Genomic DNA, 10,620 nt, shown 5'->3' with positions numbered 1-10,620 from the left:
AAAAGTTCACTGAGAATGTGATTCATGGGCTCAGAGTTTACTACTTACTCCAGTGATTCTAATGTTAAAACTGTGATCTGTCTTGGACTAGTAATCTGCAGTATTCTATAGATGTTTAGTGTCTGTAGCACTTAAAATATTTAAGTGCTCCATGGGCTTGCCTGCTGGACACACTTGGTGCCTTGGGACATAGGTTGGGAACTGTTGGTTTAATATAGAATTGTTATTCAGTTTTGGAGACAAAATTCTTGGGAGGGAAAAATGCAAAGATTGTCAGACTTGGTATTACTTAATAATATGACTAACAAATTGTATAATGAGTTAATCAGAAGATGAATCAGCATTAAGTTTGAATCCACTAGACCCTCTTTTGACTGGGAAGCCACCAGAGGGTAAAGCAACTGGTTCTGCTGGGGCTGCCATTAGTAGAAAGAAACACCATGCCGAGAAGGGAACCCCAATTTTTCAAAATAGGTCTATATAAATGCCACCTTTTAAAATTCTGATTGGCACTCAGCAGTGGCCAAGAGATGACTGCTTCCTAAGAATGGTGATAATTAGTGATCATATTGTCTTACTAAAGTGCTCAGACTAGGATGTCATGAAAATCATTTTGAGCTAAGTTTTGAGGAGGTCAAACACCCTTAGATGCCTATACTGTGGTGGGCAGTGTGGAAGTTTCATCAAATACCTTCAGTGGCTTGAGAGCCATCGAAATTTAAAGTGCATCATTCTAAGATTAACCATCTGGAAAACTGGAAATAAAACAAAGATTAGTTACAAGAGCCACAGTGGTGTGGGCAGAGTTAGCTGATGGGCCTGGAACAGCAACCTCAGAAAATATCATCATTGGTGAGGCATCTCCACAGCAACCCGGGAGGGTCGAAGGCTCGATGGACTCAACTTTGTGCAATGGTTTTCCCTTGCTAGACACAAACAGTTGAACTTTTATTAGGAGTCACAGACCTGGCATGCAGTATTAAATGGGGGAAAGGCCTTTGGTCAGGGCTGTCTGAGGTGGTGGGTGTGATACGTGTCTGATTTGACCATGGGTCCAGCCTAGGTGGCTGTCAGGGCAGTGCAGGCTCACTTGCAGTCTGATCCCAGGCCATCTCATGAAACAAGCTGCGTGCCTACAAGTTGTGAGCCTCAAGTTGTGTGCCTACATGAGCGATCCAGATGGTCCCAACAGCAACCATAATTTGTTCCCACAGTTCCTGGCTCCAAAGAGGGAAGTCTTTAATCTGCTAGTCTGTAGTTTTCCAAATGGCAGACCAAACAGCTAGGCATTGTCAACAACCCAAGAGTCAATAAAAAATGACAAGGTTCATCAAGGCCTGTTGGTGGGAGCTCTGAGGACAGCTTTGAGTTCTGCCTGGTGGGCGAAGCAACCACATCTGTTTTTGTTCCCCAAAGCTGGCACTGATGCTGAACAGCCACACTGCCTAGTGGATGCCACTTGGTTTCAGCTCAGACAAACCACTAGTAAACTGGGCCCAGGCATGTAGCGGAAACTGTATGGACTGAGAGCCCCATGAAGGTGCAGGCTAAGGGATGGAACATAACATTTTCCCCAAAGGGTTAACATTCAGCTGAAAACGCCACTGAGGCCAGGCCAGCTGCGGTCTTAAATATACCATTTCCATCAGACAAGCAGCACTTGTTGGACCCTTCTCACATTGTTAGCTGCTGAGTTCCAATTAACCTGCCCCTCAAGAAAGTTACAAGGCCTCCGTGGGTGTGTATTTGAACAGTTTTTCAGGTGTTCAGTTTTGACAAGAGCCCAAGAACAAGCTAAGAGCTACTTTTCAAAGGAATGTTCCTTGCAGTCATATAAGGGAGGCACAACCCCTGCCTCCCGTGGGGCACCTTCAGGTGGAGGCTGCTTCCCTTTGCTCCAATCAGGAAACTCATCAGAGAGACTTTCATCTCAAGGGGGACATAGGGTTGTAGGGTCTCAAAGACAACAGCACTGCTCTCTGCACAGCAATTCCCGATGGACACAATCCCTTTAGACATTCAAGAGCCTTCACAGAAAATTCATGAGAAACACCAGTGCCAATTACACACTCAGCAGCGGAAGCCACAAGGACCGTATATTGAATTGGCCCAAAGCCCAGCCCACGTGGTCAGCCAGATCTTTTATTTTCCTTGGAAAAGTAATGGGCATTCTCTCCTTGGGAGGGGCTAGGTCACTTGAAAAGTTTTTTCGCCCTTGCTGGGAAATGTAGTTATCAGTTCTTTAGCATGCACTTACAACCTTTACATATATCATTCCTTTATTTTTTCAACATTTATTTGGTGCCTATTATGAGCGTGCAACTATTTTAAGTACCAGGGATCCAGCAGTGAACAAAACAACCTCCACTCTCACATGGCTTATGTTCTAGTGGGGATACAAGGCCAAAAAAAAAAAAAAAAAAAAAAAGGAATTAGATAATATGTCAAGTGATGATAAATGGTATGAAGGAAAAGCAAGCAGAAAAGGCAAATAAGGAGTGTCAGGGATGGGACTTACTCATTTATTTAGGGGCTCAGGGAATGTATCAGAGACCCTGAAGGAAGTGAGGAAGCAAGACACAAAGAAATCTTGGGAAAGTAGGTTCTAAGCAGGGGGGGAAATAATGCAAAAGCTGGAGCCTGCATGCTCTATACAAAAGCAGCACAGGGAATCTGTGAGGCCTGCAGATTGAGCAGATTTGGCTTTTGCTATGAATGAAATGGGAAGTAGCATGATCTCAACACATTTCACTGTGTTCTCTCTGGCTGTGGCATTAAAAACAGATTGGGGGGAGTTGGAGGGAGGGTTTGGGGTGGGAGGGGTGTGAAGCAGGCAGATAATTTAAGAGACGCTTATAAAAACCCAAGAAAGGATGCCAGTGCCGGAAGTGGTAAGAAGCCATAACATTCTGGATACATTTTTTTTTTCTCATAGTGAATTTTAAAAAATAAAGCATTAGGTAAGTTTCAGGTGTTGATAGTTGAGAATCAACATGTGTGCATAGTACATCAAGTTTACTGCTAAAAGTCTATTCTTTACCATAACATTGTCCCTTTCCATCAACTCACCCACCCCTCTTGCCCCTTCCCTTCTAGTAACCACTGATTGGTCTTATTGTCAAACCGCTTATTTAGTTCAGCTGTTTGTTTCTCTATATGATGCTTGCCGTTTTCTGTCTGGTTTATTTCACTAAGTGTGATTCTCTCTAGGTTTATTCATATTGTTGTAAATATGCAAATTTTATCTTTTTTATGGCAGAGTAGTATTCCATTGTATATATATATATATATATATATATATATATATATACCACATCTTTTTATCTGTCAATCAATGAGCACTTAGGTTACTTAAAGTTGAATATTTTTTAAATTATTACTTTGAAAAATCACTATAGTTTATCACAGCTAAAAAAAATTATTTCATGTTATCAAATAGCTAGTCAATATACAAATATCCCTGGCAGCCTTATTTATTTTTTTTTTTTGTTCAAAATGTCAAAAATAAACAAAGCTGGGTATTAAGGTAGTGAAGACAGATTTTATTTAGTAACAACTGATAGGGCCAGAGCTGGACCTATAAAACTCTATTCTGATTTGTGGAGGGGCAGTGTATTTTAAAGGGAGGATGAGGCAGGCGGGAGACCAAGTGAAAAATTTCAGAATTAATCTCTGTAAATGTGTCTGCTAGTCAGAAATGATGGACGTCTCTCACAGAGACTGGGAGACAGAGGGCCTCTTTCCTGAGGATTTAAGTTCCAAAGAATGGCTTTAGGTGCTTGAGACTCTGGAATTACAGGAAATACATATATTGATACATCTAAAAGGCGCAGAAGAAGTCATAATAATCAGCCCTGTTTTAGTGTGCAACGTCAAGAGCCTATGTGAGGTGTTAGGTAGAATAAACAGCAGGAATTTAAAAGGAACTTAAGTCCAGCGCCTTAAACTGCTAGAAGCCTTCTCAAAGTGAAGACTTAGTGCAGGGACCGAATGGAGTGTTCCTGCTAAGAGATGTTTGCAATTCTCAGAATGAGTATCCAAATAAGGACCATGCAATGCAATTAATCTTAAATCGAGTGTCTTTGAGGACACTGGAAAAGATGTTACACAGATACTGTCTAGGGAGGCAGGAGAGTTGATAGACAAAGAAAATATAGATGAGCGGTCTTTGACACCACTAAGCTTGATTGTGGGCCAAGTTTAAGCTCTCAGGGCAGATGAAGACTAAGCAGAGAGTTAAGATTTACCCAAACTTGGGGTTCTGATGAATATGACAGAAGAAAGGGGCCAGGGCACTGAGAGCGTACACAGGGAGTGGTAATAATGACAGCATGGGATACCCAAGGCAGCAGATGAGGGTTTGCTTATGTAAGTGCTACCCACTGGGAGCTGTTCTGACACAGCCCAGCAGTTGTTCAGTTATTCTTAAAGTAAGTTGAATAGTTGTGACAGGGTCCGCTGGCGCTTTCTCAACATCTTGTTTGCGTCTATGATAATATACCTTGACTTTTAGGAAGGCACATGCTCATTCAAGGTATAGACCACATTGCTCAGGCTCCTTCTAGACTTCAAGGGGACATCACTACTTTCTGGACAGTCATAGTATGTAATAAAAAATGTCACAGGGCAGCTCCCAGGAATCTTCCTTAGGAGATATGCTTGCTGCCCTCTGTCACTTGGCAGGCATTAGATCATGGGGGATAGGAACCTTTTATCTGGCTGCCTGTACCCAGGAGCATTTTACTAAAGCTCTTGGCTTCAACTTAGGATGTGAGGGTGAGCACCACATACTAGAAAGCATGGACGATAAGCTGAGCATTTACTGCCTTAGGGCTTTGTGGAGCAGAGCTGCCAGACTGGCTCAGAATGTGAATCTTTAGACTTTTACCAAAAAAGACTTAAATTGTTAAAGCTGCTGTTATTGGATTGCTGTTTCTCCAGCTGAGTCTAATGTTAACCGACATTTTAGGGGAAATTTTTCATAAAAGAAACATCTACTTTAAATATTTTTATACATACAAGTGAACATTCGTCCACTGGTCTTTTCTTGGCATATGGGTCCACGATTAGCATTCCACGGAAGCTACATGCACCCGTCATGCACTTCACTCGACCAGTTCTGGTTCCTTCAAAAGTGAAAAGTGAAGTCAAAGCTTTACCGAACTTGTGAAACAATCTGGGTACAGAATTACCCTGACGACGACGGCAACCGTTCCCATCTCTATATTGACCTTGTCTAAACTTAATTCAACAGTACTTTTAGTGACTCACCTTTCATGTATTTACCTCAGTTTCCATAGAGATAAGAACTTTCTTTTAGGAGCACTTATTCCATCAGTTGATATTAAATTTCATCACATTTACTTTATTTTCAAACTTTCTTTAGTCTTCATGTTTTATTAGTTTATGCAATGTTAAATTGAATTATATAATTATACTAGTGAACACAACTGGCAGAAACAAACTTTGGAAAAACACAAGTGGCTATTGGAAAGCATATAACTCCACTATGGAACAGTCTGTTCTTAGCACATGTCTGCTGCTGCCGTTTGACAGGGCGAAGAAAGAGAACACAGAGGGTCAGGTAAGTACAGGTCAGGTTTCCTATTCAGCATCTTTTTCCATTTGTATAGTTTAAAGACAGAATATTGAAGCTACATAAACTTTGCAAAAGCACAAGTAGCTCTTTTGCGGCTGATGGCATGTGAAGAGGGCAGGCCTTCTGGGGAGCAGTGTCCATCAGGACCTATATAAATAGGATTTGACTCAGAAAAGCCATTTTAAATAGAGAATCTTTTTTTTTTTTTTTTTTTTTTTTTTTTGTTTATACATGCACTGGGTACAGTCAGAAGCGCGGGAGGGTGAGAGAATTCACCAGAGCCAGAGCGGGGAGCAGAGCAGGCAGAAGGACCGAAGCACACTGCTGAGGGGAGCAGCGGGCGGCAGGAGAGGTCTGCGCGCCATGTGGGACCCTCCTCCGGTGGCCGGGGAGCAGCCGGGGATCGAACTGGCGCTGCAGAGGCTGCGGGCAGCTTCGCAACCCAGCGCTCAACCGCTGCGCCACCGGGGAGGCCCTAAATAGAGAATCTTAAGGAAATAACTGAGGATATTGGCAAAAATATAAGATTATTATAGGCTTCCCTGGCGGAAGGGATTAAGAGTAACCTATAAAGCTATCTGCAGCCGCTGCAGCATGAGTTTGATCCCCTACCAGGGAGCTACCCACATGGCATGGCTGACCTCTCCTGACTCACCTGCCTCTCCCCTCAGCAGTATATTTCAGTCAATCTGCATGTTCTGTTCCCCACTGTCTCTGGTGAATCCTGTCACCCTCCCCCCCACCCCCACCTCTGGTCTGTAACCCAGTTTTGTGTGCATAAATTAATCTTTTAAAAAAAGATTATTTATTATACCATTTTTAAAAGTGGAAAACTGGAAAAAACAAAATGCACAGAAATAGGTGACTGTTAGGGTGAATTTTGATAGTCCAAGGATAGATTCTAATACAATCATTAAAATTGTTGCATGTAAAACATTTTGAAAAGCTCTCCTGTGTCTCTCCTGCCCTGGTGAAAGGTTTAAAAATCTCACTGAGGATGTTAGTCTTAGGTATTGAGTGTGTTTTTTTTTTTTTTTTTTTTTTTTTTTTTTTTTTTTATAGAGGCATGCTTTATTTATTTGTTTGCTGGTTTCTTTGTTTGTTTTGTTTATACATGCACTGGGTACAGTCAGAAGCGCGGGAGGGCGAGAGAATTCACCAGAGCCAGAGAGGGGAGCAGAGCAGGCAGAAGGACCGAAGTACACTGCTGAGGGGAGCAGCGGGCGGCAGGAGAGGTCTGCGCGCCATGTGGGACCCTCCTCCGGTGGCCGGGGAGCAGCCGGGGATCGAACCGGCGCCGCAGAGGCCGCGCGCAGCTTCGCAACCCAGCGCTCAACCGCTGCGCCACCGGGGAGGCCCGGTATTGAGTGTGTTTTTATTCAGAATTTACTGTTTCCAGGGAATGAAGCACAGAGAACTTTGGACCAGCAGGACACGGTCACAGGAAGCTTCCCAAATTTTGAACCCTTAAACCAACTGTGGTGCATCTGGTCGGCTGGCACTCATCACCCACCACTTTGTGAAGGCCCAGTCTGGATGATCTGGGCTAGAAAGTGAAATACAGCATTTCCCAAAGTCTCTGTGCTAGGGTTCTGGATGTGTTTCACCAACTGAGCTTTGAAAGGTGGAAGTAAAGGTCATCTTCCCGTTTTCTGCTGCCAAAGCTGTGGAGTCAACTTGATTCTTCTCTCTCTCACACCTCATGTCTATCGGCAGGTCAAAGCCCTCTGCCTTTGAAATAAGTATCTAAACTCGAACCACTTCTCGACACCCTCCCACTAATCCCATCCTGGTCCAAGCCACTACCCTGTTGGCTGGGTTACTGTGCAACATACAAATTAGCACTTCTGTCCTTGCTTCAACTCAGCAGCTACGGGGAGTCTTTTATTAAAACCCAACAACTGGGCCTCCGTGGTGGCACAAAGGGTTATGTACCCCACTATGAAGCAATCCGAAGCCTCTGCAGCACGAGTTCAATCCCCAGCCGGCCAGCAAGCAACCCACATGGCACAGCAGACCTCTCCTAACTTGGCCTGCTGCTCCCCTCAGCAGTGTATTTCAGTCTGCCTGTTCTGTTCCCCCTTCTGTCTCTGGTGAATCCTCTCAAACCCCCACACCTCTGGCCTGTATCCCAGCTCGTGTATGCATAATAAATCTTAAAAAAAAAAAAAAAAAAAAGACTGCATTTCCTGACTGACTAGGTTCTTCAATGTAAATGGATCAAATAGAGGAAAGTCCAGCTTCTTCCTCAGCTTTTGGGGAGTTGGACCAGTGACTGTTTCAATGAGAAGGAGCAAAAGAAATAATTCGAAGAGCTGAGTCAGAAGGTGGCCATGCACGGGGGTTACTAGGGTTGGCATTGTAGTCTCTATTTTCTCAGAAGATACCCCTGAGACCCAAGCCATCCCAGTCCCTACCTCTACCAGTCAAACTCTGGCAGTGGAACCATAGTCCAAGAGGAGCTGCAAACGCCATTGTCTTGCTAGCTACAGCCATCTTAACATGGGAAATGCCCTGACTATGACAGCATCCAGCACCAGGGTTGGGCGGCAGCACAGGAGGACTAGGCAGGGACGCCACTGATTTCAATGTCCCCTGCACCTAAGAAATAAGCCTGTTATCCCTTAAAGAGCCATGTGCTGACTGATCTCTTCATTCAGACCATGTAGGTAGCTTGAGAAGATTAAAGGACACTCTTTAATTCTGTCCACTAGGTCGTAAGTATCTGAAGAACGAATGTGTACCAACATGGAAGAATAAACTATATTTTAAAATGAGATAAAGCATACGACAAAGCAACACACTAACACCATTATATATAATAAAATTCTGAAATCTGAAAGAATGTGCATTGAAATGTTAACACTGGTTTATTTGAAATAAATGGTGACTGAACACTTGAAAAATTCTACCTAGATATACTTTATGACTTTACTACAATACATTTTTTGAACAATGTGGCAAACATTATGGATGTCTGCCATTCCTGCATCTTCCCTAATAAAAACCTGTCTTACAGGCAATAGGATGGCCAGTGGCAGAGGACAAAATGTTCCAACCGTCCTTTCCTCTTTGCCAGCACCTGGTTCAAGGATGGGGATGTGGCCCAGCTCTACTGAACAGCCTCAGGGGCAGATCTCCTGGGACCTCTGCAGGTTATCCCCCCCTGACAAGAGCAGAATGAAGAGTTCCTTTACTGATGTCTGCTTTACATCTTGCTTTGGTTTTGAACATTGTCATTTGAAGAAATGATGGCAAAAGCTGTAGCAGTCACTTTACAACACAGAGGATGGCAGAGTAAATAGATCCAAGAAAATCTTGATGACATTTTGGCTGCCACCCAACTCTGGAGTCATTTACCTCCAGAGTTCTTGTTCTAAGAGATACTTAAACATCCTTATTGCTTAAGTCACTATCATCGAAGTGTTCTGTTACTTGTGCTGATCAGTCTTCTACAAGCACTCTCCTGTCTGGTGCTGATAAAAAGCTGATATCAAATCTAGTTTAAAAGCAACCCTATTAAAAAGTTAGTATTATCTCATTTTTGTAGAAAATGAGCTTAGGGAACTAACCTCCCCCAAAGTTCACTATAGATTTGTATTCAAACCTAATGCTGACTCTAAAGCCCACACTCCGTGTCACTTAATCATAGAGCTGAAAATGAACAAGCTTACAGTTTTTAGAGTCTTAGCAAAATGCACACACACAGATGCAGGTAGTAATACATTTACATCAATTTGCACTCATACATGATTTGGCTTTGGGCTTTTCACTCCCAGTATTGCATTTATTTGGTGGTAGAAATGTGTACCTCAAAGGTTTGGCAAAAAGGCAGACTTGCCTCATCCTTTTCTTACACTTTCACTGATGACGTAAAACTTGTGTCTCAGGCACAGAGCTAGATCATGGGGACTCTGATGCAGGGTCACAAAGTTCAATTCCCAAGAAACTTGAAATAGTAAATGGAATACGAAAGTGGTACATGATCTCCTCAAATTTTCTTAGATGAGTATGACCTAAAGACTGCAAAATAGCAAACACCGAAGGAGGCAGGGCCTTTGAGTTAGCCCAAAAAAAGCAGGAGGGTGTTTTTGAATGAGACAGAAGAGAAAGGGGGGATTACCATGGAGACCCACTAGCAGGATACTAGTTAAAAGGAGAAGCAAGCACTGAAGTTCACATAACAAAAAGCACTAGGGCCGGTCATCAAAGCTCAGTCTTAGACTAAATAGGACTCCACAGCACAAGTCTCCAAGGAATCCTTTCTGCTCCATCCTCCACAAGAAAGGAGAACAGAACACTATGCAACAGAGTTCACAGGAACTGTCAGCTACAGAAGGGGCAATGTGGTGATTAAACACCTAATCCCCCTCACAGCTGCTGGCTGGGCAGCTCCAGCCACGATGAAGAGAAAACACACTCAACAAACAGGAAGATGAGACTAAGAGAAGGTGTACCCATCCAAAGTCTCTGGGGCCCCCTGCTAGTTGGCAAGAGGCAGTTCTCACAGAGCCTAGAGGGTTTATCCCTACTCCAGGTTTGCTGAACTCCCAGAAAAGGGAGCTGTGACATAGGTGTCAAAGGACAGACACTGTGGCTGGCAGCTTCCCTAACTGCTAAGACACCCCCCGATGGCACCAGGAGCAAACTCAGCCCTATGGACATGCACTGAAGTGAAGGTGCTACTCCAGGGACTACACATTGGAAGGATCCAGAGTGTGAACATCTGGTGAAAGGAACGCCACATGGCTATAAAAGGAAAGGCCAGTGTGGCCAGCTAGGATGGGGCAGCCCCAGGATCTAGGACAGGAGACAGAGAGGTGGGCCTCTCAAATCCAAAGCTTTTTAAGTGGGAGGTCATCTGTCGCTTGTCAAAGAGGGTGTTCATTATTCAACAAATTATTACTTTCTACCTCACAAGGGTTGTTTCTCAGCAGAACTTGACCTAATGTGATGCAAACTCTCAACGAGTGGTCAGAGATTTGAGAAATATTCAAGTGGAAGTTCGAAGAGTACCATGT

The sequence above is a fragment of the Talpa occidentalis genome, unplaced genomic scaffold (genome assembly GCF_014898055.3).
Source record: "Talpa occidentalis isolate TD23 unplaced genomic scaffold, MPIMG_talOcc4v2.1 talOcc4.8, whole genome shotgun sequence".
NCBI lineage: Eukaryota > Metazoa > Chordata > Mammalia > Eulipotyphla > Talpidae > Talpa > Talpa occidentalis.
Note: the sequence above shows the minus strand (reverse complement) of the source record.